The sequence below is a fragment of the Tursiops truncatus genome, chromosome 12 (assembly GCF_011762595.2).
Source record: "Tursiops truncatus isolate mTurTru1 chromosome 12, mTurTru1.mat.Y, whole genome shotgun sequence".
Taxonomy (NCBI): domain Eukaryota; kingdom Metazoa; phylum Chordata; class Mammalia; order Artiodactyla; family Delphinidae; genus Tursiops; species Tursiops truncatus.
The window spans coordinates 685,255-712,170 of NC_047045.1; the positions used below are offsets into that span (position 1 = coordinate 685,255).

General features: G+C 39.0%; 2 long non-coding RNA genes across 16 annotated transcripts in view; both read right to left on the bottom strand.

The window, feature by feature from the left end:
• Positions 1–25,994, bottom strand: part of LOC141275972 (uncharacterized) — a 45,147-nt gene extending 19,153 nt beyond the window's left edge. The window contains exons 1-6 of one of the 15 annotated variants that reach the window (XR_012324672.1): positions 25,653–25,993; positions 20,828–20,909; positions 18,778–18,868; positions 16,813–16,861; positions 16,290–16,345; positions 11,595–11,637 (exon numbers count right to left, since the gene is read on the bottom strand). This is a non-coding gene — a long non-coding RNA (uncharacterized lncRNA). Of the gene's footprint in view, positions 1–7,023; positions 7,153–8,217; positions 10,092–11,594; positions 11,638–14,855; positions 14,871–16,289; positions 16,352–16,812; positions 16,862–18,777; positions 18,869–20,827; positions 20,910–25,652 lie in introns of those variants that run through there. The other 14 variants (XR_012324662.1, XR_012324664.1, XR_012324673.1 and 11 more) reach the window with 14 other exon arrangements.
• On the bottom strand, positions 20,999–25,646 carry LOC117314455 (uncharacterized). The gene is made up of 2 exons (XR_012324678.1): positions 24,298–25,646; positions 20,999–21,069 (listed from the first exon to the last, which is right to left on the bottom strand). It is a non-coding gene; the product is annotated as an uncharacterized lncRNA (long non-coding RNA).
• Positions 25,995–26,916: the final 922 nt, after the last annotated feature.

Here is a 26,916-nt window from a genome sequence, read left to right on the forward strand (position 1 = left end):
ATAGGCTCTGCTTAAAAGACACACTATTCCTCCAAACCTATTATACAAGCCAGCTTATGAACCTGTGACTTTTTCTAGGAGAAATGTTGCCTTCTTTCCAAGAAGGGAGCGGTAGGGGTCGGGGTGGAAATAGTTTCATCATCAGAGGCACAGTCTCACTACTACTGCTCAGCCCCAATTCGCAACCTTCTGAATGGTTTCCAGACTAAGTAATTTAGCAAAGTGATGAAGAAAAAATGGCCCATTAATCTTATGATGCGTGTTATAACTTAACTCTGGGTTTAGCATAGGAAAAATTTTATTTGCATTGATTAGAAATATGCTTTATGGCTGCATATATTATTCACTCTGAACATTCTAAAATTATTAGCTGGGTTGACATGATGAACTGCACAGGAGTACTTCTAGATGGCATCTCAATGTCATCTGTTACTCACATCATATAGGTCTAGGAATCAATATGTATTTTACTCAATATGAGATCTTATTCCAAACACCAAAAATATGCCTGTTTTATTCGATGGTATCATCATGAAACTACTAGCTAAACATCATTTAGAAAATTCAAAGCAAGTAAATTACTGTATTAACTGTCCAACTATGATTATGACTTTCCTCCACTTACAGCTGAACCTAATATAATGATCTGGTCAGTCTGACTAGGAGGATTTATTCATTAATTTACTCAAATGTTCTGAGGTATATTTTGAAGGACTTAAATTATGGTCTGGTTTGTAGGATCCAACAGTAAGGGTGCAGGTTTATCTCCTACAAGCTCTGTGACCTTGCCCAAGTGACTTAGCATCTCTGAGCCTCACTTTCCTAATCTGTAAAATGGAAACAATAATAGAACCCAAGTTGTAAAGCTGAAGGAAAAAAAGTAATATGGTAATGTATTTTGGCACAAAAGAGCAGTTACGCTGATGGTCATTATTTGTGAATACTGTTGCTAAGATTACTGAAAACCTGTTGTGTGTTAGGTGCTGTTCAAGGACTAGAATTTTAAGACTGTTCTTCACCTTTATCCCAGTTTTACCTGCAAAGTTCTGCCACTGCACTGGAAAAACATACTGGTATTTTCTAGGGAAGGGGACCACACAGGTGACATTTTTGTTTCACCAGGTAGATAAAGTTATACAAAGGTTATAGTGTACCTTTTAAGTCCTTTGGACGTCTAGTTACCTTTCACTAGAATGATTCTAGTAGATTCTGATAGATACCTGAGACAAGGTCAGGTCAGTGATGTTGGTACCTTTTCTGGCTTAAGAGCATAGGGCAGAAACACAGGAAGAGAGGTCTTCCTTTTCCACTCCTGTTTCTAAGAACCCTCTCGAATAATGACAATCTGAAACAGATCACTACATTGTTGCATGTTGTAGAATCAAAGCAGTGTACAAAGCAAAGAGCACTGGCCTCCATTATACTTGCATTTCACTTGAGATTCACTTTTCTAGACCGTGGAGAAAGCAGATGTTTCAACACTTTCCAGGTACTGGAATATTACCATCTGGCAATCTCCACCACTGCATGTTTGATCACACTATTCCCTGCAAATGGAATGCTGTTCCATCAAGGTCAGATTGACCAATGCAAATACCTGATTTTATCGTACGGTCAGAACCAAATTAACTTACTGAAATTCTGCCCAGCTCAGGGTCTACCTTCTCTGTGAAACCTCCTGTGAGATCCCAAGTTACAAACAACTCTATCTTCTTCAGAAGACATTGTATACTATATAAATAGTAATTTACATATAAATATATGTATATGTGTGTGTATTTCTTTGTTACATTAAGTTATAACTCCTGTGGTTTCTCTTCTTAACTAAACTGGACCCCCTTATCATCACAGTGGCCATGTACATCATTGTATCCTCCAAAACATCCAGATAATAATTATCATGGATTCAGTATATAGTTGTTTAATAGAAAACAACTAACCACTGTAGAATACTAGTGTCTCTCAAGGTGTGTTCAGTGGATCATAAATCCTACGAGACAGTCCATGACGGAAGATTTCAAGTAAATTTGGGATCTGTTGTCCACTACATCTCCTTATCAGAGACTCATAATTCACAAGACTCGTAAAAAGCTCTGTAGCCAAAGAAACTGTTGACTTAGTTTGACCCAGTATTCTCTTACAAGAGTATCAGTTCTGGAGGTCAAGGACATTTTCCACCTCTAATACAACATCTCTACTGCCTAGTAGAGTGCCTGGCACTTAGACACCTAATAAATATTTGAATAAGTTTCAACATACATTCCCCTTTTAAGCTATAGAAGAAAAACATAGTATATAGTAGATTTTGATTTACTTGGGGAGAATAATCATATGAATAGATAAATTTACACAAATAATTTTAAAGTATATATATTTGATAATACTTTTTTTCCACAAATCTACACAATTGCACATTTAGTGGTGATAGTAAACGAACTACATTTGCTTCTGAAAACTTGCTAAGAAGCATGGCTACTAAAAACTACAACTTGAACCCAAAACAATTGATTTAGTTCATCGGTCCCCACTCCTTAGCAGTTTTAATATAGAAGAAAATAGACGCATATATTTCTTTTCTGCCATAATATGACATCATATAAGGAATGCTATTTCATTAGCTAGAAATAAGATTTGCTTTTGTTATTTTAGTACATTTGATCACATAAGAATAATTCTAGATTTTTTTCCCCTCCTGTGACTCTCATAGCATCCCATCTAAAATAGACTTTGGAGATTTAGATCAAATGTCATATCAATTGTCCCAGACTGCTTACTACGTGCTTTCACTATAGATTTTAATGTCAATAGAGAAAGGAGAAGGAAAAGTCAGAGGGAAATGAAACAGGTGTATGCAACACCCCTCTCTACTACCAACATTTCTCAGAATTCTGGGGGAAGTTGCATCTATAAGGGGAAAGTTTTTCACCATGGAACTCACGGTGGTTGAACTTCTCATGAAGAATTTTTTTTTTCACGACTGAAGAAAAATATGTTTGATTTTACCATAACTGAAAAGTTCTCCTGTTTCTACTTCTGAGGTTTGCCCTCAAGACTACTGTTTACCTAATGGAAGTGACTCCTATGCATGGAGGAAAAAGTGCACCATTTGAAGGAAAAGCTAAAGGAGTGATATTCAGGTAGCTCCTCATTCCACCAATGAAAACATACACATAGATTTTCCACTTTACACCTCACTTTCCACCTTATTTTCATGATTTTGAAATGAATATGTAGGGTCTGATGAGTTTGTCGATAGTCTATAATTATTAGTGTTATTGAAATAGAATACAAATGATAAGCCATATGTAAAAATGCTGTGTGAATAAACTGCTATACCCCAAATAATACAAATGAGTGAATGGCAGTAAATGCTAAGAGGGATTAACAACATAAAGGATATTAAAAAAATGATGACCGTATTTCATATTTCTGTGTCTTTTTCTCTCTTACTCTTTTTTTTTTTTCTTTTTTTGCGGTATGTGGGCCTCTCACTGTTGTGGCCTCTCCCGTTGCGGAGCACAGGCTCCGGATGCGCAGGCTCAGCGGCCATGGCTCAAGGGCCCAGCCACTCCGCGGCATGTAGGATCTTCCCGGACCGGGGCACAAACCCGCGTCCCCTGCATCGGCAGGCAGAACACTCAACCACTGCGCCACCAGGGAAGCCCTTCCCTCTCACTCTTACTCAACTCCTAAATAACTAAGAGAATATGCTCACAAATGGTAAGCATGTTTTGGATGTTCGATGTGTGTTTGTGGGAAAGAACAAAAAAAAAAAACTGCCTCTATCAGGTCAAATATCATACAAGAGATGAATGAGATTAGAGATGGTATTGGGATTTGTGTTAGTAATTCAATAGCTAACCAATCACAGATATGACAGTGTAGTGCAATATGCAAATATACTTTTAAACAACTTCTCTTAAGTTATCTACTGTCTGTAAAGACAATCACACTCAACTGCTCTGCACTTAACCCCAGAGCTTCTGAGTTAGAATCTGTTAGAAATAGGTACACGTTTCATTGCTTTGGCAACATTTACATGGCTCTGCATCAGGCAATACAACTGCTAAGATCACACTCTGGGAATTCAGGAAAGGCTAGTGTCCAGTTCTGGTCGTTCTACCACCCAACTGTGATGTAGGATAAATTCCTGATTAAAAAAAAAAAGAAGAAAAACCCTGAAGATGCTGAAACAGTATTTCCTACTTCACAGGGTTGTCATGGGGATAAAAGGTCATTAGGATAAAGTGCCTCTTACCCAGGAAACACTGATAAATGCTACTGATGCTACTATCATCATCATCATGACCGATCAAGAACATATTGCCACATGGAAATTCCAACATTCCCTGGGCCATTCACAGCTTTCCTTTAAAGGACTCATATTCTATGTGGGGTCTTAACACCTTCAAATAACAGAAAATACAAGTCTTTAGCCTTTTTTTCTGTAGCTAATTTTGGCATCTTTCACCTCTGTCCACTTAAGTGTTGGTTTAGCATATTCTTGTCACACAAAGAAACTACTTCCCAAAGAGAGGAACAATGTGTCAAGTGACAAAGACATTGAGTGAAGTCTTTCACATCCTAGATTGTCCACGGTACAGCTCAGCTGGTCTCTGGGTTGGAAGGCCTGGGTCTACTTTGCTTGTCTGTTACAGGGGAAGGGACATGGTCCTTCGCATGTGGTCTGTGAAACAGAGGCAGCTGCGGGTAGAATTATAACACAAGCAGAACTGGCTTCAATTCTTCCTTCTTAGGTCTTTTCCTTCTTGTTCAGCTGTTCAAGGAACTTGCCTGCCCTCTGTCCCTGCCAGGACGATGTTACATCTGCCTGGATAAGTAGGTCACCATTGTATATCAGGAAAGGTCTTATTTGTAATCATCAGGAACCATATATGGCTAATTTGAGCAGAAAAGGAAACTTTTGGTAGTTTATAGTTAGGTCTCAGTAACTAGAAGCAGACTAAACAACCGAAAGCCAAGGCTATGCTATTGCAATTATAGGATCAGGCCAAAGTGATGTTATAAGTCCTAGCTGGCCTTGCTACCAAGCAGGAACAGGAAACAGGAGGTTGACCCAGCACTGCTGGCCTTGCTTCTTTACATCATTTATTTGTAATTCAAAATCCAAGAGAGGAGTGCAGTTGGCCAACCCGAGGTCGCCCGACTGTTTTCCATCTGTAAGGGAGACTAAGCATGTGAGTAAACGGTGTATCTGACATGTTCAGCTTGTATAACGAGAGGAAGGCTCTGTTTCTCATCAAGACCCACAAAGTGGAAAATTCCCCAAAGAGAAAGGAATTTCAGATGCTTGAAAAGTTAAAAACAACAACAACAAACAAATGCAGATGTGGAATTAAAGACATGGAGTAATTAAGAACCTATATGTGGAGTGATTCAGACCTGAGTTCATATCTGGAGCAAGCTACTCAATCTTGCTGAGCTTCAATTTTCTTTAAAGGAAACAACGTGGAAGATGATATCCACATGTAACTTGTGGTACACATGAAGGAGGGTAGTACAGTATATGATGCCTGGCACATCCTATGCATTTTCTAAAACTACTAGTAGTACTATTATTATTGTTACTTATTATACAATTTATTGTAGAAATTAACAGGGAGAGTATTAATAAATGTTAATACAGTGCTAAGTGTCACATTTATGATCTCAACTAATTATTTGTTGATTCAACAAACATTCCACATATCAGAAAATAACCTGTTAGTGTGTGTATATATATATATATATATATATATATATATACATATTTTTTTTTTTACAGAAGAAAAGAAACCCTGAGGCTTAGAAAGTATAAACAATGTACCAAAAGTCACTCATTTAAGAGGTAATGGAATATTATTCAGCCTTAAAAAATGAAGGAGATCCTTTCATTTGTGACAATATAGATGAAACAGGAGTGCATTATACTGATGAAATAAGCCAGACAAGATAAATACGAATGATATCATTTATATATGGAATCTAAAAAGAAAAAAAGCCACACTCATAGAAAGAGAGAGTAGAAAACTGGTTGCCAGAGGCTGGGGTGTGGGTGGGGAAAAGAGGGGAAGATTGGTAAAAGGGTACAAACTTTCAGCTGCAGGATGAATAAGGTCTGAGGATCTACTGTATAACATAGTTACTACAGTCAATAATCCTGTATTGTATAACTAACATTTTCTGAGAGAATAGAACTTAAGTGTTCTCACCACAAAAAGAAAAAAAGGAAAAAGGTGTCATGAGCTGTTAGATGTATTAATTAACGTGATGGGAAGGATCCTTTTGCCACGCATATGTATATCAAATCATCATGATATACTCTTTGACTATCTTACAATTTTGTCAATTATACCTCAATAAAACAAAAAAAAGAGGTAATAAAGATGAGATTCCAATCCAGGATTATCTAGCTCAAAAAACTACACTCTTAACCATTACAATATAGTATCCATCCATATGTTGTAACTGTAAAATGCTTAACACAAAGGAAACGTTAAATAAATGGTATTTATTCTAACTCTAATGCTTACTAGATATTAGTTATGTGGTACGCTTTACTTCTAACTACAAGGGTATAAGGTGCAAATTCTTGCTACAGAACATAAAAGCCCCTGTGGTACCCTGTAGGATAAACACAGTACCTGTAAATCTCTCATCTCTCAACCCAGAGTCTCCTCAAGTTGGAGGTCTTTACCCCCTTTATAATGTGGGAATAATGCCTTTCCCACATTTGCACTGGGCATGAAAATCCATACTTCCAGGTGTATACTGAACCTCCACTTAGCTCCTCGTCACCTTGGAATCACCAGACCAAAGATCATTTATTCCATTAATATAAATGATGTAGGGATAGAAGTACAGAATATACAGAGAGTGTTGGAGGAATCCAAACAACAAGTCCTCCACTCTCAAAACAAATTTTAGAGTTCCAAAAGTAAAGAGCAATGTTTGGAAATAAAACTAAAAATGAAACTAACATCTACAATTAGCCAAGTATTTATTATGGGCCAGGCTACTTACTAGGCACTTGATAAACATTACAGCTCATCTTCCTGCAGTCCTTCAAAGCATATAATATTGTTTCTATTTCATAGAGAAGAAAATTGTATCTAAGCAGGTTAGTGATTAGCCCAAGACCACAGGGCTAGGCTGTAAGAAAAGAAGGCCAAGTTTCAGTGGTCAAGATGGTGATGGATGTTATAACTAGAAGATTATGGCTAAGCAAATAAAAATATTCAAAACGGTCCTAATGTATTATTAGGATTTCTTTAGAATAACTTGGGTGCCTTAGTGAATACAGTAGTGGTAGGCACTATCGTCTCTTTAATTTGCTAATCATACAAATCTACTTTAATATTCTTGGTGACAAGGAGCTAACTACTGATAAGACAGCTTCTTCAGTTTTGGGGCTACTCCAGGGTGAAATGCCGGAACGTCTTACTGTCTGCAATGCTATCTAGTTCTACCAGGGGGAATAAAGCAGAACAAGTAGCCACTGTTCTTGACAAATGGATACAGTTTCAGTTTTTCAAAATATGAGTGTCAGATTCATTCACTGTATCAGATAGATCTGTCAAATGGCTTTGCCCATTTACTAATGGATGGCATACTGCAGACACACGTTGGGTCAAAGGACTCAATGTCACCTCATTGATACTGTCATCAGTATAATTTGTATTGGCATTTTGTCTCACCCTGACTTTAAGGACTATGTGAGGAGATCCAAGTCTCCAGACCATGGACTGATCACCTCCGCTTGACACAGTATTCTCTGCTCACTTCCAGAGGGGACCAAGGATGAGCTCTTGTACCTCTGAGTCTATTCACCCTACCTGGCAACACATACTAGCTGGGCTGACTGGATCAAGCAGGAGCCCCAGAGTTTAAATTTCCAGCTGCATTGGAGGAAACAGAGGCTATGCCCCAATCCCATAACCCCTCACTTCTTACTGCTAGCCTATCCTAGGCTGTTCTTGCTGATAGGAGTATTTCATGCTAAAAATTAATTTTGCCTACCTGATGGCAGTCACACAACCTCAAATGCCGTTTTTATAAATAAGGCAACCACCAATGGAGTGTGATTTAGGGTTTTTTCTTCTGTAGACCCTGCCTACCCTATAAAATCTCCCATTACTGCATCATGGAGACTATAATCCCTTTCCAAGGGAATAGATTCTTTCCAACCATAAGATGAAATAAGAACCTACATTTCCATACTGCCCAAAAGGAAATAAATTGATTACAAAATGCAGGAGAATGACTGATTTTCCACATTTGTTGTGTTCATTAAAGGGTTTTTGAATAGACTTGACAGTATTAAAGAAGTTCAACACACACAAAATAAAAATTAATAAATGAAGAGAAAAAAATTGCATTTACAACAAAATAAACACATTGATATAGAAAAGGCTGTTATACATCGATGAAAATGGATGCCATAAAGTCACAAACTGAAAAGTATTCACAGCCAATAAAGATATGAAAATATGTTCAACCTTGCTATTATTAATCAAAGAAATACAAATAAAATAATTCAGGTGTCATGTTTTACTGACTAGAATGACAAAGTTTTAAAAAACTTGATACTACTGGTATTGATATTGATAATACTGGTACTGATGAGTGTGTGTAAGAAACCACACTGGATGTTAAATTCTTGGTAGAAATAAAAAGCACGGTAACCTTTCTGGAAGACAACATGTCAGTATGTACCAGAACTGACAACCAGCCATTCAAGTTCTAGAAGTCCACTCTAAGGAAATAAACAAATGCTCAAAGACATATGAACAAGGATGCTTGTCTCATTGTTTAGCAAAGCAAAACAGGAATAATCTAAATGTTGAACAGTAGGGACTGGTTAAATAAATAATAGAATGCTGTTAACCATGAAAAATGATGCTGCAGATTTTTATTAGGTGATGAGTAATCATACTTATATTACTAAATAAAAATCTTATAGAACTGTATTGTAGTTTGATATAATAATTAAAGGTATTTTATACTTGCATTGTATTTATATGCACCCCGTCACAAAAAAGTTTCAAAAGATACCCTCAAAAATGTTACAGAGATGATTTATCAGAAATGGGATTTTGAGTTATTTTTCCTTTTTTCTTTAAATCCTTTCAATTTTGGAGTTTCTGCAATGAGCCTGTATTATTTTTACAATTAAAAATATTTAAATTTACAACAAAAGGATCTAAATTCCTCCAATTTTCCATTTATTTTCCACCCTGGCTCAGGGTATTTGTGTAAAAAAAAAAAAATCAGCTTATTTTCTCTTTTGTATCAATCTAAATTTACTTTTCATACGTTAATTATTTTAGTCTAGCAAAAGTTTCACACAGGAAAATTGTTAAGGTCTGAGTATTCTATTACCTTTAAAAGCACTGGAAACTTTGAAATTATTTCTTTCAGAATTTTCATATAGTACTGAAAGACGGGGGGGGAGGTAGCAAAATGAAGGGAAATAGATAGTAGTAGTCAACTTCAATTAAGAAAAAGCACCAAGAGGCAGTTTGTACTCTTTTGATACGGCAGAAGCCCCATGTGTCAACTCATGCTAAAAAATGTATATATACACACATATATATATATGTTTGTGTGTATTATATGTATATGTGACACACACACATAATTAATCCACAGTCTTAGGCTAATCACTCATTGTGGCAGAAACAACGAGCTGTTGACTACACTTTAATTAGCTCCTCCAGCCTGTAGAGGCCTCACTAGGACCAAGATAGGAACAACATTCTCCATCTCCACTTGCATCTGGGTATGGTTCTATTCCAAAGAATGTGACCAGAGGTGACCTGAAGAGTTTATGTCTGAAGAAAAACGAGTTGATAATTGTAGCTTGCAGCTACCTCTCTCCTTTCCTTTTTAGGACAAACGTAGAGCCACTTGATGAAGGCGGTGGGTCCCTGAATAACTGAGCAGAAAACTGACCCTCAGACCACCAAAGTCCATACTACACTCCTGAGTGAGTGAGAAATGAACCGTCCATGTGTTGCTCCACTGAGGTTTAAGGTTTATTATTTAGTGTTTAACTAACGCATTTTTTCTTTAAACCTCAGTTGCCTTCTCTGTAAAATAAAGTATTTGAAAAGGATCCACTGTAAGTTTTTTCCATTGCTTATGTTTTTATCTTAGTTTTTAATTCTCAGAAACATTGCACGCATTTTAAGTTAGTAAGTCTACTTTTTTTCCCACAAAGACGGGTTCTTCAAGTTATGGAGAAGTCATAGCAGACTGTTGCTTCAGTTTAAGATACACATTCACATATGAGATGAGAAGGGTGAGGACCCAGAGAAACGCCTTTGACAGACGGGAGTGAGAGCATACTGAAGAATGTTTAGTAATAAAGAATTCAGATGGGAGAAACGGATGGGTTACATCTAACAGATTTGCTCAAAGGAATTCTGGAAAGGAAAATATGTGAAAATGTATAACAAAGACATAAAATGCCTTTTGGTCCCTAAATGGATTTCATTTCAAAGATGTGCATATTGCAAATACATGTACCATAACACTTCTCTGTCCACTTCTAGAATTTTCTAAAGCCTGACAGAACATCTGCAGAGAGAGGATGTCATTCCAAGATAATCGACTGCAAGTTACTAAATTAAGATAAAAATGTCCTTAACCTTGAACAGTTTTTAAAGAGATTTTAGAAGAAAGGAGCCCTCCAGGGGGTTGTATAACTATATAATTGTACCCTTTCTAAAAGGCTATTTACAGATACATAATGTTTCCCCTCCATTCTTTAAAGTAAAATATAGGATAAAAAAATAGTTTGGGGATAATATTTGTTTGGGACAGCAGGCACTGCTAATCAGTACCACTCTCTCCTTATTCCTTACTATCAGAGCCCTGGTTTAGGAGACCCCATTATCCTTAAGGCTAAGGTGGCCAGTTTAAAATCCGAGCTGATGAAATCTAAGTGCAAGTCTGCTGACCATCTGTGGTAAAAAATTTGCTCTCTGATTTACACACTGCCTTTTCTTTCTTACTTAATTTCTTTTTTTTTTTCCCTTTTCTTTCTTCCTGCCCAAATTGCTGGAACACTATTGGAGATTCTGGGGTCACTTTGAAGCTATGTGGACGTGCTAGAGATGTGGAAGCTGGAAGAGCTAAGCAACGCAGTCCCCTGGTGATGCCCTTCAGCTGCTGGACTAACGCTAGAGGGACTAACTCCAAACTTCCTGCTACCCGTGGAAAGTAAGGTAAATCACTCATTCACTTTCTGTTACCTACTAACTGATCCAGAACTCTAACCTCAGGCTTCTAGAACCCTTCTCAGTATCCCATAGTCATACTCATGTTCCAGACTCCTGATCATCAGACTTGCTTATAGCCGATGTATGGGGAGGGTGGGCTCTTCTGGAAGCCCTGATACTTCCCCCCTACCCCCACCACACACAAATAATGATCTTTATGTCCACTCATCCTTCTATCTACACTCAGAGGCCAGGGCCCCCAGGAAGGCTTCACTGACAACCCTTTACTCCTCTCTACATGCAGAAAGGGTAGAGGTGTGGGCTCTGGAATCAGACTTCCTAGACTTGAATTCTTAATCTGTTACTTACCAGTTTAGGACGTGGGCAAAGTAGTTACCTTCTCTGGACACCCCTGTAAAAGAGGAACACTAAGTAGCACCTATGTACCTTACTGAAAGGATTAAATGAGCAAATGCAGGTAAAGTTCTTATAATTTTTTCTTGGGTCAACCAATTCTAGCTGCTATTGTTACCTTTGACTAATTTAGGGCAGAGTCCCTTTGCCCTCCTTTGGTTCTCTGGGCCCGTCTCGTTCACAACACACACAATCGCATACTGCAGAGTTTTGAAAGGTGGTTCTCAAAATGTGGTCCCTGGGCCAGCAATATCAGCCACACCTGGGAACTGGTTAGAACTCTGGCACTGGAGCCCAGCAATCTGTGTTTTAACGATATTCTCAGGCAAATCTGATGCACACTAAAGGTCGACGACAACTGAGAACATCTGTCTCAGACTCTCCTGGAGGCATTCACCAAAAATAGAGTTACAGGACCTTACACCTGACCAGCTGGAGAAGGGGTCTAGTAATTGCCCTGGTTATCATGCTTGTCATGATTTTTCAGCACATAAATGTTTGAGAATCACTGCCATTTTGAATGTGTGTTTCACTTGTCTGCTTTTCCAGTGGACTTTACCTCCTTGCAAGGAAGGTTTGTGAAGATTTGTTGTTGTTGTTTGCATTATTAGTTTTATTATGCTAATTCTAGAATCTCTGGTGCATAGTGCAATCTCAGGCAGGAAGTAGTGGCTCATTAAAACAGGTATCCCAAAAGTCTTAGTAGAACTTCAAGATTAATTCCTTCAGGAAGAGGTAAAATTGCCATTATATGCAGATGATATGATACTACATATAGAAAACCCTAAAGACTCTACATGAAAACTACTACAACTGATAAACGAATTCAGCAAGGTAGCAGAATACAAGATTAACATACAGAAATTGGTTGCATTTCTTTATACCAACAATGAAATATCGGAAAGGGAATGTAAAAAAACAATGCCTTTTAAAATCACAACCCCAAAAATAAAATACTTAGGAATAAACCTCACCAAGAAGGCAAAAGACTTATATGCTGAGAACTGTAAAACATTAATAAAGGAAAGTGAAGATGATTCAAAGAAATGGAAAGACATCTCATGTTCTTGGGTTGGAGGAATTAACATTGTTAAAATGCTCACACTACCCAAAGCAATCTACAGATTGAATGCGATCCCTATCAAATTACCCATGACATTTTTCACGCAATTAGAACAAATAATCCTAAAATTCATACAGAACCATAAAAGACCCAGAATTGCCAAAGCAATCCGGAAGAAAAAGAACAACGTTGGAGGCATGGCCACCCCAGACTCAGACAGTACTCCAAAGTCACAGTAATCAAAACAGCGTGGTATTGGCACAAAAACAGACATATGGATCAATGGAACAGAATACAGAGCCCAGAAATAAACCCACACACCTCAGTTAATCTTTGACAATTAATCTTTGACAAAGGAGGCAAGAATATATAATGGGAAAGAGACAGTCTCTTCCGCAAGTGGTGTTGGTAAAGTTGGACAGCCTTATATAAACAAGTGAAGTTAGAACACATCCTTTCACCATACACGAAAATAAACTCAAAATGTCTTAAAGACTTAAACATAAGACATGACACCATAAAACTTCCAGAAGAGAACACAGGCAAAATACTCTCTGACATAAATCATACCAATGTTTTCTTAGGTCAGTCTCCCAAGACAATAGAAATAAAAATGAAAATAAACAAAGGGGACCGAATCACACTTACAAGCTTTTGCACAGCAAAGGAAACCATAAACAAAATGAAAAGACAACCTACAGAATGGGAGAAAATATTTGCAAATGATGCGACCAGCAAGGGCTTAATTTCCAAAATATACAAACAGCTCATACGACTTCATGACAATAAAAGCAAACAACCCAATCAAAAAAATAGGCAGAAGACTTAAAGAGACATTTCTCCAAAGAAGAAATACAGATGGCCAATAGGCACATGAAAAGATGCTCAACACTGCCAATTATTAAAGAAATGCAAATCAAAACTACCATGAGGTACCACCTCACACCAGTCAGAATGGCCATCAGTAAAAAGTCTACAAATAACATATGCTGGAGAGGGTGTGGAGAAAAGGGAACCCTCCTACAACACTGTTGGTGGGAATGTAAGTTGGTGCAGCCACTGTGGAAAACAGTATGGAGGTTCCTCAGAAAACTAAAAACAGACCTACCATATGATCCAGCAATCCCACTCCTGGGCGTATATCCAGACCAAACTATAATTCAAAAAGACACATTCACCCTGATCTTCACAGCAGCAATATTCACAATAGCCAAGACATGGAAACAACCTAAATGTCCATCAACAGATGAATGGATAAAGACGATGTGGTACATATATACAGTGAAATACTACTCAGCCATAAAAAAAAGAATGAAATAATGCCATTTGCAGCAGCAACATGGATGCAACTAGAGATTATCATACTAAGCAAAGTAAGTCAGAAAGACAAATACCATGATACCACTTATATGTGGAATCTAAAATATGACACAAATGAACCTATCTATGAACCAGAAACAGAATCAGAGACATAGAGAATAGACTGGTGGCTGCCAAGGGGGAAGCAGGTGGGAGAGGGATGAACTGGGAGTTTGGGATTAGCAGATGCAAACTGGTATATATAGATTGGCTGAACAACAAGGTCCTACTATATAGCACAGGGAACTATATTCAATATCCTGTGATAAACCATAATGGAAAAGAATATGAAAAAGAATGTATATACCTATGTATAACAGAGTCACTGTGCTGTACAGCAGTAATTAACACAACGCTGTAAACCAAGTATATGTCAATAAAAAATAAGTTAATTAAATTTTAAAAAAGATTAATTCCTTCAGAAGAAGAAGTACTACACATTCACAGAAAAAGCACCCTTTGAAAGTTTAAATTTTTGAATTTCTTTGCCACTTCCTTAGTTTTGATCATCCTGGACAATATATTTTTAATATTGACTTTTAAAAAGAATTGTGTTTCAGTGTTTGCTATCCTTAGAGAGACAGAAACAGATAAGTACAACTAAATACTTATTTTTCAAAAGTCTCAAAAGTATAAGGGAAATGAAAGTAATTATATCTTCAAATGATTTTGGGGTATGTTTCTAATTTCATACTTCTGATGCGATTCAAGATTAAAACTGTATTAAGACATTTGAGACATGCTGCATTGGTATTAAATGAATTTAATTTTGTGTAAAGTGGTAGAAATATTTTCTTCAGCAAACATACCTGCAGATATAAAATCACAACCGTAAATCTACAAAAAAGCAAGCTATTGAATGAAATCTGATTGGTTATTTCCCTGCAGTATGGATCTGCTAATAATTTAATTTACTACTTGCTAACAGAAGCCAAAATTTAAATATACATATATATATGTGTGTGTATATTTATATACATATATGTGTGTATATTTATATATATTTATATACAAATATATGTACATATATATATCTTCAATTTTAAATCATTCATATATATGAACAAATATACATACACATATATAACAATTGTTCATATATATATATATATATATATATATATATATATATATATATAAACGATTTAAATTAAAGAAAGTACATCTGGTGGCCTATTTTTTCCCCTCGATTTCTAAAGAACACCATATTCTATTCTAGACAGTGGAATGTCAATCCACCTTAAGGGTTGTTCAATGAGCATATCTGAGAAACCACTGGTTTAGCCAATGATGTACTTATTGAGGGAGGCCCTAGTGCCACTGTCAAGAGCTTATCCACAGGAGAGGTAAGAAGGTACTTGTTTGGTTTGTGAAAAGGAGTAGTGAGGAATGGCAGGTAGCTGCAGGCTGATGACACGTGATGTCCATATATATGTAGAACCAACACGCCCATAATTGCACCCATTTTCCATACCCAAATCCAAAGCCTTTATATCATTAATCCCAGGCAAAAATGGTAAGATTCATGTGTGTTACTATCCCACGGCTTCAAGATGCCTATAAACTCATATGAGTATGTCTTAGTTTTATCAGCGGAGGACAAACCAGGCTTCTATCACCAAGCCCCATTCCATAACAGGCAAACCAGTCCAAGACTTCTCTGAGTGCTGCAGGAGAGTCTATGGAAGGGGCGCTCACTCCACTGTGATGCCTAAAATGCCTTTGCACAGAGCAAACATTCAATACATGCTGAGTGAATGAATGAGTGAACTGGTGTCACAAAACAGGCTTATTTCAGGGAAATTCCATTCAACAGGCTGGCATTCCTTCCTACCCATCTTAATTGTTAAGCTTGCAATCAGACAAAAATTTAATTATAAAACGTTAGAGCTGAGGAAATTTTAGAAACTATCTACTCTCCAGAGGTATACAACTTTAATTTAGTGGTAAAAATCACTAGGAGTGATTTAGGAGTCTATCAGACCTGAGTCCAAATTCCACATCTACCATATTTTCATGAGCAAATAACTACTTCTGAGGCTCTGTTCCATGTATGCATTATGGGATATCATAATAATACATACATTAATTGTATGACTATCAGGGGATGAAATGACACAACCCATTTGCCATGGTCGGCTAAGTAATTTGCACCAAGTAAGCACTCGAGACATTAGCCAATATTAATAGCGGAGAGATGAAAACAAAACTCTGGGACTGATGCCTACCCTAGTGGCCCCAGTGGTCGTAATGACTTTCTTCCATTCAGCCTGCTCTCTTCTCACTGAGACTAAGGAAGAGAAGATGAACAAATTAGGAATAACAATTTGAAAATGGTTTTATACTCCCTGAATGAATGGAATTATAATAAAATGATTCATGAGTTCTGCAGAAATATGATGAGACTTTAGATCTTTATGTTAGTTCTCTACGAAACCAATTTATGGCCCTAAGATGTACCTTCCCACCCAGCCCCATCCTTACCAGGATCAAATATCATTGTAAATGGAAAAGTCAACAACACATAATCAACAAGCTAAGTTACAAGCCAGTGAAGTCTCGGAGCTTTGATAGAGAAAATTCAGATTTATCATTATATGTAAAAATAAGATGATATGAAGAACTCAATCTAAAAAATATGACCTGGAGATCTATAATCTCTATAATAGTGCTATAAAAAGTAAACAGCTAGAAATCTATTTAGATGGTTTTCCTTATAAGAAAGCACTTTCTGTATAACTTTTAATGTACTATTGATGAGAACAATTCAACAAAATTCAAATAAATATCTGCAGATGTCCTACAAGAAGAAAAGAACAGAGTTAGATGCGACAGGGGATAACTGGACTTCAGGATGAGTAAGACCCTATACTTGACCTCAATAAATTAACATGAAATACAGTGGATGAGTCATGTACAGAACGTCAGAATTCTAAAACGCCAAGCTAAGTACCAAAAGGAACATGTGGGGACTCTTAAGAAGGAAGTAAAATATTGGTTAGTTGATTATGAAAAGGCAGAAGGGAGAAGGCTCCCTTTGGCTGCTCTTTGAAGAGATCACTTCCTTTCCCCCCTAGTCCTGAGGCTAGGATGGCATGGGCAATAGAGGAATGTGGGGATTGAGAATCATTTCTACTCTCACCAGAGTGGCTGGAAGCAGATTTTCTTACCAGGATGTAGTAGTAGGCTAATATTTAAGGGTTCTTGAGGTCAGAGAGAAGGGTTTGAATACTCCGGCTCCATCTCTTGCTGTGGGTCAAGTTTCTTACCTTTCCAACACCTCAGCGTCTTTATCTGAAAATTGGGGACGATGATAATGTCTCCCACCTGAGTGTGAGAACTACATGATATAGTGCATACGCAGGGCTAAAATTGGTGCCTGGCACACAGAAAGTGCTCAGTACGGCAGGCGAGTGTAGTGACAATAAAGGCAAAGATGACGAGGGTAGTGCCGGTGTTGCTTCTGCCCCCAGAACAGGCTCTGACTGCGAGAGAGTTAAAGCACCTTTGGGTTCATGGGGGTTTATATATAAGCAACGGTTGATCAATGTGAGCTGGTTGTCCAAACGATTATGTGCAATCTAAGAAAAAAATGGGCCTCAGATTTGCTCAGCTACTTAATAACATTAGCAGCGGTAGTAGTCAAAGAAGCTAAATTTTATTAAGTGTTTATATGCCAAACAACGTGCTGAACGCTTTAAAAGGATTTACTCACTTATTACAACGAGGCTATACGCTAGGTCCTGATAATGTTATTCGTCTCTTTCAGATGTTGACTGAGCCTCAGAGGGGTTACAAATGCACCTAAGATCCCATTGTCAGTACATGACGGAAATGAGTTCAAATCCAGCCTGTCTGACTTGTTCTTAATCACCAAGGTATGAAATTAAGCATGTTGCCCTTTGCCTGATTCTCCTTCTGAGGCCTGAATATTTCACTTAGCTCTCTGAGTGCAGAAGAGAGAAAATTCTCTCTCCTTGACCCAACTTGGCATCAATATCCAACTCCCCTTCTCAAAATGGGTTGCTTCAACGAGCAGCAATGAATGCCGGGTCGTGGACCAGTCACCTTGATGACTAAGAGTCAGACACTAGGGAAAGAAAATGCTCTGTGACAAACCTACCCTTGTACAGAAACAAGACAGAAATGGGGGGACAGGGCAGAAGATAATGGAATAAGGAATAGGAAAAATAGCACCTGGCATCGTGATAGTAATAATAATAATAGTAGTAGTAGTAGTAGTAATAGTAATAATAATAGACTTTACTATGCTCTAGGCATTGTATTAAGTGCTTGGTGTAAGTGACTTCATTTCAACATTGAAAACAAGTCTATGAGGATGAAATATTATTAACATCATTTTATAGGCAGGAGTATTGAGGTTCAGGTAATCAGGTAAATTGCCCAAGCTCATATGGTTAGCAAGTGGAAAGCAGAGATTTGAACCAGCACCTACACTCCTAACCATTATGCTATAACCATTATGCTGAAGACATAAGAATTCCAATGGTCTTTCCCCATAACCCACTCCTGCACTCCAGACTTAAATAGTCCAAGATCAAGAGAGAGCAAACTTGGAGTTGCCACTCTTCAGTGAGTGTCAATCATTTCAAAACAGTGTATTTGCTAACAAGATGCAGTTCCTGTGATAATCTTCTCAACCAGGTATCAAGAAACAGGAAGCAAAGATTCAAGTAACAGTATGTTCCTACTTACGAGGAAGGTGGGACAGCACAGTTGACACTGGGCTTAACTGTTCTGGAAAACGTGGTCCCGGTAGGCATACACACTGGTACATTTTCCCCACCTACCAAATACAAAAGAAGTATTTCATTTCCATGTTGCTCTTCAAGTTCCACCTCATTCGTGCCTGTCATTCATCCTCTGGCCTCTTCCTGTCTCCATTTCTGTACAGAAAGGTGCCGAGTCTCTGCTCTCGGATACAAACAGGGTGTGTTAGGAGAGGGAGCCATGGTACCTCAATGTCTTTTTTTTTCATCTTAATTCTATTATGCCAACTCCACTGAACTTAATTAGAGTGAATACAGAATTACACAATTACCCTCTGTTCTATTCTTCAGATGTTATATTTTGATAAAATTTACGACATGCTGCTCTCCCCTTGAACACCAGATGAACACTAGAAATGGATGTGTGTTGACATAAAATCTGTTATAATTACAATTAAAGTATAGCTTACATAATGATAGTGCTAACATAAAATTATAGATGTGTAGAGACAACGTGGTCATGCATTTTTTAGTATAAGTACATGCTTAGACCAATATCTGTTAGCGGAATGAAGATGGAAGAGAATTTTGGTTAAGCCACAAAGGCTGTTTAAGGACTTGCAGATAGCTAAGGGGAACTCAAAGACCAGTAAGATAATATTTCCCCTGCCATGTTTTCAATTGCAAAGTGAAGGGAAGATGTGAAAGTAAGTACCCCTATGGAAATTACAAGACAAGTACATTTTTTTCCTTGAATACCTGGGTAAATGCTTAAATTCTAATGTATATCAGTGATGCAAATTTTCAACTGAGTTTGATAAATCATAAAATAGTAATTATACATATATGTATATAAAACTGCATGGAACTAGACAGTTCAGAATTACTTCTAATTAAAGAGGTACCCTATAACAACTAACTTAAACCTTACAAAATATGGTTCCAAGTACCCTATCAGAGTGAAAAGTAGGAGATCGAAAGGTTTATTGTAAATGTTTGTAGTCATGGTGTCTTAACTAAAACTACTGTGTCACAAATACTATTAAAATAATTGTGACGTTTTATTCACTTTTACTGTGAACAACAAAAGAAACTATAGGTATTTTTTTCATTTCAGGTAATTATTTTAGCTAACAGTTATTAAATGTTTTGAGAAGACAGAGTGCTAATTGCATTACTTCATTTTATCTTTAAAATAGCGCTTCCATGTAATTATTCTTAATATCTCCATTGTATTAAAGTGTATCTCTAGTTTAGACCTTTCTTCAGAACTGCAGACTTGTGTATCCAACTGTGTACTCAGCATCTCTACTTGGACGTCACGAAAACATCTCAAATCTTATACCTCCAAAACTGGTCTTTAATCCCCCAAACATGCTCTACCCCAAACTTTTTCCATCTTAGGTGACAGTAACCACACCTTTCCAGTTCCCCAGGCCCTAAATCTCGAATTCACCCTTGACCCCCTCTTCCTTTCCATTCTTGCATTCAATCTACCACGAAATGCTGTCACAACCTTCCCAATGTGCCACTTCTGAGAATTACCAGCCGCTAGCAGCCTGGTGCAGGCCACCAACATAGACCTCGAGGATCCTGTAGTCACCTCCCGAGATTCTCCCTGACTCCACTCTCTCCCCACATCCTCAAGACCAGATAGAGTTATGCTTTTCAAACAAGAGACAGTTCATGCCACACCTCGGCTGAAATCCTGCCCCTGGCTGCCTACATTTAGAGTAAAAGACACAATGCATGTGATGGCCTCCCAGGACTTACCCAATCCATCCCATCACATCTCCGACCTACAGCCCTCCTGCTGTTTCTTCCTCCCCACTGACTAAGTCAGCCAGGGTGGCCTCCTTGATATTCCTCCAAGCTGCCCGGCATATTTCTGCCTTAGAGTTTTGGGACTGGTTATTCTTGCTCCCAGGGAGTGGTCTCCCCCTCATACATTCTGACAACTCCCTCACTTCAAGTCTTTGCTCAAATGTCAACTTATAAAATCCACCCTGACTACCCTATTTAAAATCAGAACCTACCTGTACACTCCTCCAGCACTCCCAACCCAAACCTCTTCAGTGAGCTTCACATCCTTTTCCTTATCCCGTAGCGCCCATCAACCTGTGACAAAGCATAGAATTTATTTATAACATCCGTATCGACACGAGAGTGTAAGGAGGGAGAAAGCATGCAAGAAGGAGCACGCAGGCAAAGGCTCTTGTCTAATTTATTCATTGATACGTCCAAGCATAGAGAACAGGAAGATGCTTGATAAATAGTCCTGAAAAAGATACAGATGAGGAAACTAGTAGTGAAGCTCAGAAAGTTTAAGCAACTTCCTCAAGGTTCTAGAGCTAGAAGAGGGTCACAGTAGAATTCACACTTGGGGATGTCTAACTTCAAACCTCTTAGCCTCTCTGCTATCTTTTTTTTTTTTTCTTTGCGGTACGCAGGCCTCTCACTGTTGCGGCCTCTCCCGTTGCGGAGCACAGGCTCCGGACACACAGGCTCAGCAGCCATGGCTCACAGGCCCAGCCGCTCCACAGCATGTGGGATCTTCCCGGATCGGGTCACGAACCCGTGTCCCCTGCATCGGCAGGCGGACTCTCAACCACCGCACCATCAGGGAAGCCCCTCTCTGCTATCTTAAGTCCATGCAATTCAGGATTTGTTTTAATCAGTGCCATGGAAATTCTCACTCCACTGAATAGGATCACTAAAGTGTTCTCTGTCTAGATTTATATATATATTTTCCATTTAAACAAAGGAAACAGAAGAGGGGAATTCATCATGGGTTATTGCGGTAATTTTACAGCAATTTTAGCAATAATGACATTTAAGTAATAGTGATATTTAATGATAGCATAATAATAATAAAATAATAGCTCTTTAATGTATTGAAGACGAATCGCACGCTAAACTCGGTGCTAAAATATTTCCATGTGTATTTTGTGCAAAATCCTTATGAATATTCTATCAGATGAGCTTTATGTGTAACTCCACCAGGCATACTTCTCTTATTCCGCTTTCAAAGATAAGGAAATTGATGAGAAGTGTGGTAACTGTTTGATCAAGATGAGACTGGTAATAAGTTGTGAGTATGAATTTAAATTCAGGTCTAACTCCAGAATTTGATTCTCACTCCATACATGAAAATTTTGATAATTCCTTTGATAAGAGTATGTTTTCTCCTGGAAAACATCCCCCATTATGTCTGCCTGTGCTCATACCTTCAGAACACAGTCAAGTTTAAAACATGATAAAAATGTTTAAACAGTGTGCTTTAATAAATGGAAATATCTTCATCTAAACAATAACACAAAAAGGCAGGCTGAGCCCTTTGAAGTGGCTTCGTTGCTATCCTCCATCCAGAACAAGAGAAGGAATCAACAGCTGCAGAGTAAAGAAAGCATGAAACCCAGAGATGGAGGATTCTGTAAATGACCAATTACAAGACTATTAAGCCACACTTTCATAGCAAGAGGCAAAATATTCCATTAAACTGAAAATTCTTCTACCCCTCACTCCAAGCCCCACACAAACATTAATGTTGCATTTATTAGGATGTATTTCCTGTGCTCTATCAACGTGACTTTCAGCAACTGTATTAATACAGTCCTTTCGCTTTGCACATATATCTGAATGATGGATTCCATTACTGGAGCTTTGCAGAAAGAGTGGAGTGAATGAAGTAAAGTTTGGGAAGAGCCATCATAATCCATAATGATGGGCACTGAATCAGGACAAGAAGAAACCTCTCTTCTCATTTATTTGAATGAAAATTCTACTATATATTTATTGCCTCTGTACAGGGCCATCTGTTGAATAATGGAAAAGAAGCATCTTTCATTTGGAGGTAGGATTTGTGTGCTCAAGTTTCGATGGGCCTGCAGAATTAATCTTGTTTTAGAAATGAAATAAAATGTAATTTCTTACTGTAAGTAGATGTGGTTAAGCAACTGGCAACTTTGATGTCTTTAAATCACTGCAGTTTCAGGGTAGGCAAATCTATAATTATTTCAAGCACTTCTTTATTGGTGCAACAACTGAGCAGTGTACACAGCGGTCAACAACCTGGGCATTGTCAGACGACTCTAAGTTTGAATCCAGACTTTGCCACTCACCAGCTATGTGACTTTCAGCTATGAGAATCACTTTCTTCAGCTTTACAGTGTGGATTATTATATGCCCTTTGCAGAACTACTGTAAGAACTAAATGTATATGGGCACAGTGGCTCATAGTAAGGGCTCAAATTAGTACTGTGGTCACTACTAGTAGTATTGAAAAGAAATTAGAACTTCTATTCTCATAAAGTGGGATATGTGTCCCTTTATCATTGTAATTTCATATCATTTTACTTTTGACCTTATAATTTAATAGCTTGATCCAAGAAACATTTAGCAGTAAATATAATTGAAAGAAGATTACTTGTCAAACATGAAATACTGTAGTATCAAGTGTGCTGGCACAATACTCTTCTCAGATAATTAACCTGTAAAAATATGTTATTGTCTTCTTTTTTTTTTTTTTTTTGCGGTACGTGGGCCTCTCACTGTTGTGGCCTCTCCCCTTGTGGAGCACAGGCCTCTGGACGCACAGGCTCAGCGGCCATGGCTCACGGGCCCAGCTGCTCCGCGGCATGTGGGATCCTCCCGGACCGGGGCACGAACCCGTGTCCCCTGCATCGGCAGGCGGACTCTCAACCACTGCGCCACCAGGGAAGCCCTATTGTCTTCTTTTTAATTAAGCACATTGAACATATATATTTACTGTGCCAATTGGCGAAAGGTCCATTAATTAATCAGTCTAACTATATGTTGCATAAATGTCTTCTAAACATAATTGTATATGTATTTTATTTGTTGGGAAAATGTGTTTGAGATTGTTCTTTTCTGCCTATTTAAAGTAAAAGAGGGTGAGAAGTAGAGTTAGGCTTAATGTACTTTGTACTCCATTATGCCATGAAAATGCTTCTGTGCCCTGGAGACAACAACAAAAGATTTGCTTTAATGACAAGAATCGAGTATGTTCTAAAGCTTCCAGGTAGGAGGCGTATAGGTTGCGGTTTATATCAGAAGTATTTGCTCTCTCTCTCAACTGCGTCTAGATGGGAAAGATGTGGTCACAAATGCTTCAAGGTGATATAGTAAATGTTGGAAAGAGAGGGGTAGGAGGCAGAGTTTTGAATATCTCAAACCTGAGCTAGAAGGATTTTATTTAAAGAAAATAGCGGATATTATTTTTCACTTAAGGAATGCCACTCAGCAAACCTGACATTAATGTAGGAAATTAGCTCTTTTAGCTATGATGCTTTCAAATGCACATGGATGAAAACAAGTTCAAAATAGTCAAAGGAAATTTAAAAACAAAAACCAAACAACAACAACCACCTCAACAAACAAGTACTAGAAATTCAGGGATGCAGCCATATTCAGATACAGTTGGATCTGGAAGTTCCAGAGTGTCAGCAGGGTTCCAGCTCTCTCTCCATCGCTCAGCCCTGCTTACCTCTGCAAGACTTTATTTTACAGAAAGTCTCTTCTTGTGCTGGACGGTCACTGGGAGTCCCAGAGTCATATCTCCCCAGCTTAGAAATTCCAGAGAGAAAAGACAATTCTTCCATTTTTCTCTGAGAGTACAGTCCTGGGGAGGAGTCTGATAGACTTAGCCGAGGTCAGATGCCTACCCATGAGCCAATCACCTGCTTTACTGGAGTTCAGTCCCTGGGCGACTCATCCCCGGGGCCAGTGAGGAGGCAGGATAGCATTATGTGGCCGTTCTCCAAGAAAAGCCTGCTGTTTTTGTAAGATGAAAGGGGAGAGGACATGGATAATGAAACCTGTATCTGCTTCTGTAAAATCCACAGAATCTTACTCCCTGCCCTGTGTCGATGACCATGCAGTAAGCTGACCCAGGAGGTCATTTTTCCCACAACAGTCTTTATATATATGACTAAGGAACACACTGGTAAAAGAATATGGGAGAAAGTCTGAGTATGACAAGTCAGCTAGACTGATATTAACTAAAAAAGCTGTGTGAAAATATCCTTAAAAAGTTGCCCCCAACTCACTCAAAGTCCAAAGTTGGAGCTGGAAATACAATGTCATGGAGTTTGGATAAGAACAGGTTTTCTCCAAGCTGAACTATGACACAGAGATTAGAGACTTCTAGAAACTATACTTTTTCAAAGAAAAAACATCACATGAGAAAAATGAGGCCTAGAAAAATTAAATGACTTAAGCTAATTAATGGCAGGACTGAGACTATACTTTGTGTAATTGGCTATGGTCTGTTTTTTTTGTTGTTGTTGTTGTTATCACTTCAGAACGAGACAAACTTAAAGAAAGGAAACACAACCAAAACTCAGTGGCTGGAAAAGAGATGGATGTGAACGCCCACTTGTTTCTTACGTATAAAGTTACCCCTCGCAGTGTTTTGGAGGAGAAAACGCTGGCTCTTCCCAACGTTGGTTACATACACAAAGATTCCAAAGACAAGACAAGTGCTTTGCAAACAAAGTAACTAGAACCAGCTCAGGCTTCCCCGCGCCGGGTCCTACGTTCCACGGTCAGAACCACCAACTGTATCCCCCCGGGTAACAAGGTGATTCAGAAAACCTGGCGCCTTCAGAGAAGCGAGAAAACTTAGCCGGGAAGAGAGTCAGGAGGAAACTTGCTCAGCTTCTTGCTGGGGTCTGAAACGATCCCAAGAGAGTCCTTACACCCCTCAGGTTTCCACAATCAAGCACCCTCGCCTCCAACCTGAGCCACCCCAGATCTGACTATCAGACGACAGAAGTCCGCGGACGCACGGAGAGCTGACCACCCCACGAGAGGGACCTACGCGCGGCCGCGCCCACTCACCCGCCGCTCCCCGGGAGACGGGAGACCAGCCCGGGGTCCAAGTCCTGGGCGTGTCAGACTCGCCCCTCTCCGGGCCCGGCTCCAGCTCACCTCGGCGCGGCCCGCCTGGGCGCCGCCATCTTGACCACAAAGGGGGCCTCGCGCCGGAGGCCCCTGAGAGGGCGCCCTGAGCGGAGCCGGAGCGCCGGGGAGCCTCAGGTCGGCGCCCTACGTCCCCCGCACGCTCGCTCCCTGTCCACGCGCGACGAGAGTCCCGTACGCAGCGCCCGACCCAGGCTTCCGCGGAACCGGCGCCCCGCGCAGCCCGCACCGCGGCTCAGGCGGCGCCGAGGGCGGCCCGGGCGGAAGAGCGGGCGCGGGGCACGCGCTCGGTAACCTGGCAACGCGGAGCAACCCGGCGTCTCCGGCGAACCCCAGCCCTCCACCGCGAGGAAGCACGGACCCCCGCGCCCGCCGCCCAGCCCGCGCCGCCCCTCCGTCTCTCCGCCCGCCGCTGCCCGCTGGCTATGGTCTTTTAAATCCATGATACAACGTCTATATGTAACAAATCTGTTAAACCCTAAATGTTTATGATAATTCAAGTAATCCATTATCTGAATTATTCTTGAAGATAAAACATCCAAAGACTTCTTAATTGTATGGGTATACATACATAAAATACACGTGGAGGTAACTTCAAATATAGAATGTGCCTGTCTCTATTCCTTCCCTCTCCGCTCTTTTAAAAAATGCCCCTTTAAAAATTGCCCACTCACCATCTGTTAGGTAAATTTGCTGAAACACAGTAAATGTGGAGACAGAAATTGTTATAGAGACTATTCCAAATGGCACTGACACCTGTATTTATGAAATTTTTAAAAGGGTAAGTTAGAGTTGTTTTTTTTAAAAAAAAAAAAATCCCACTATAGTAACACCACATCATCCTAGGTGCCCAGTTCTATCCAATTACATAAGATGGAGAAAGAGAGAGAGAGAGATAGAAACAGAGAGAGAGAGAGAGAGAGGAGAAAGAGAAAGAAGAAAGGAAGAAAACCAAGTACTTATGTATAAAGTGTTGCTGCCAAAGTTTGAGATTATACTCAAGCATCAATGAACAGAAGGAAAACACTTACAAATTTACAAATGTATTTCATTTACGGTATGAGGGACACAGGTTTAGATTTGCAACACGCTCCCACAAGGGTCAAATTGACCACTTTTTTCTATCTAGTTGCTCTTGAGAGAACGAAACAATTGAAACAGATGCCATTCAATTCCAAGTCTA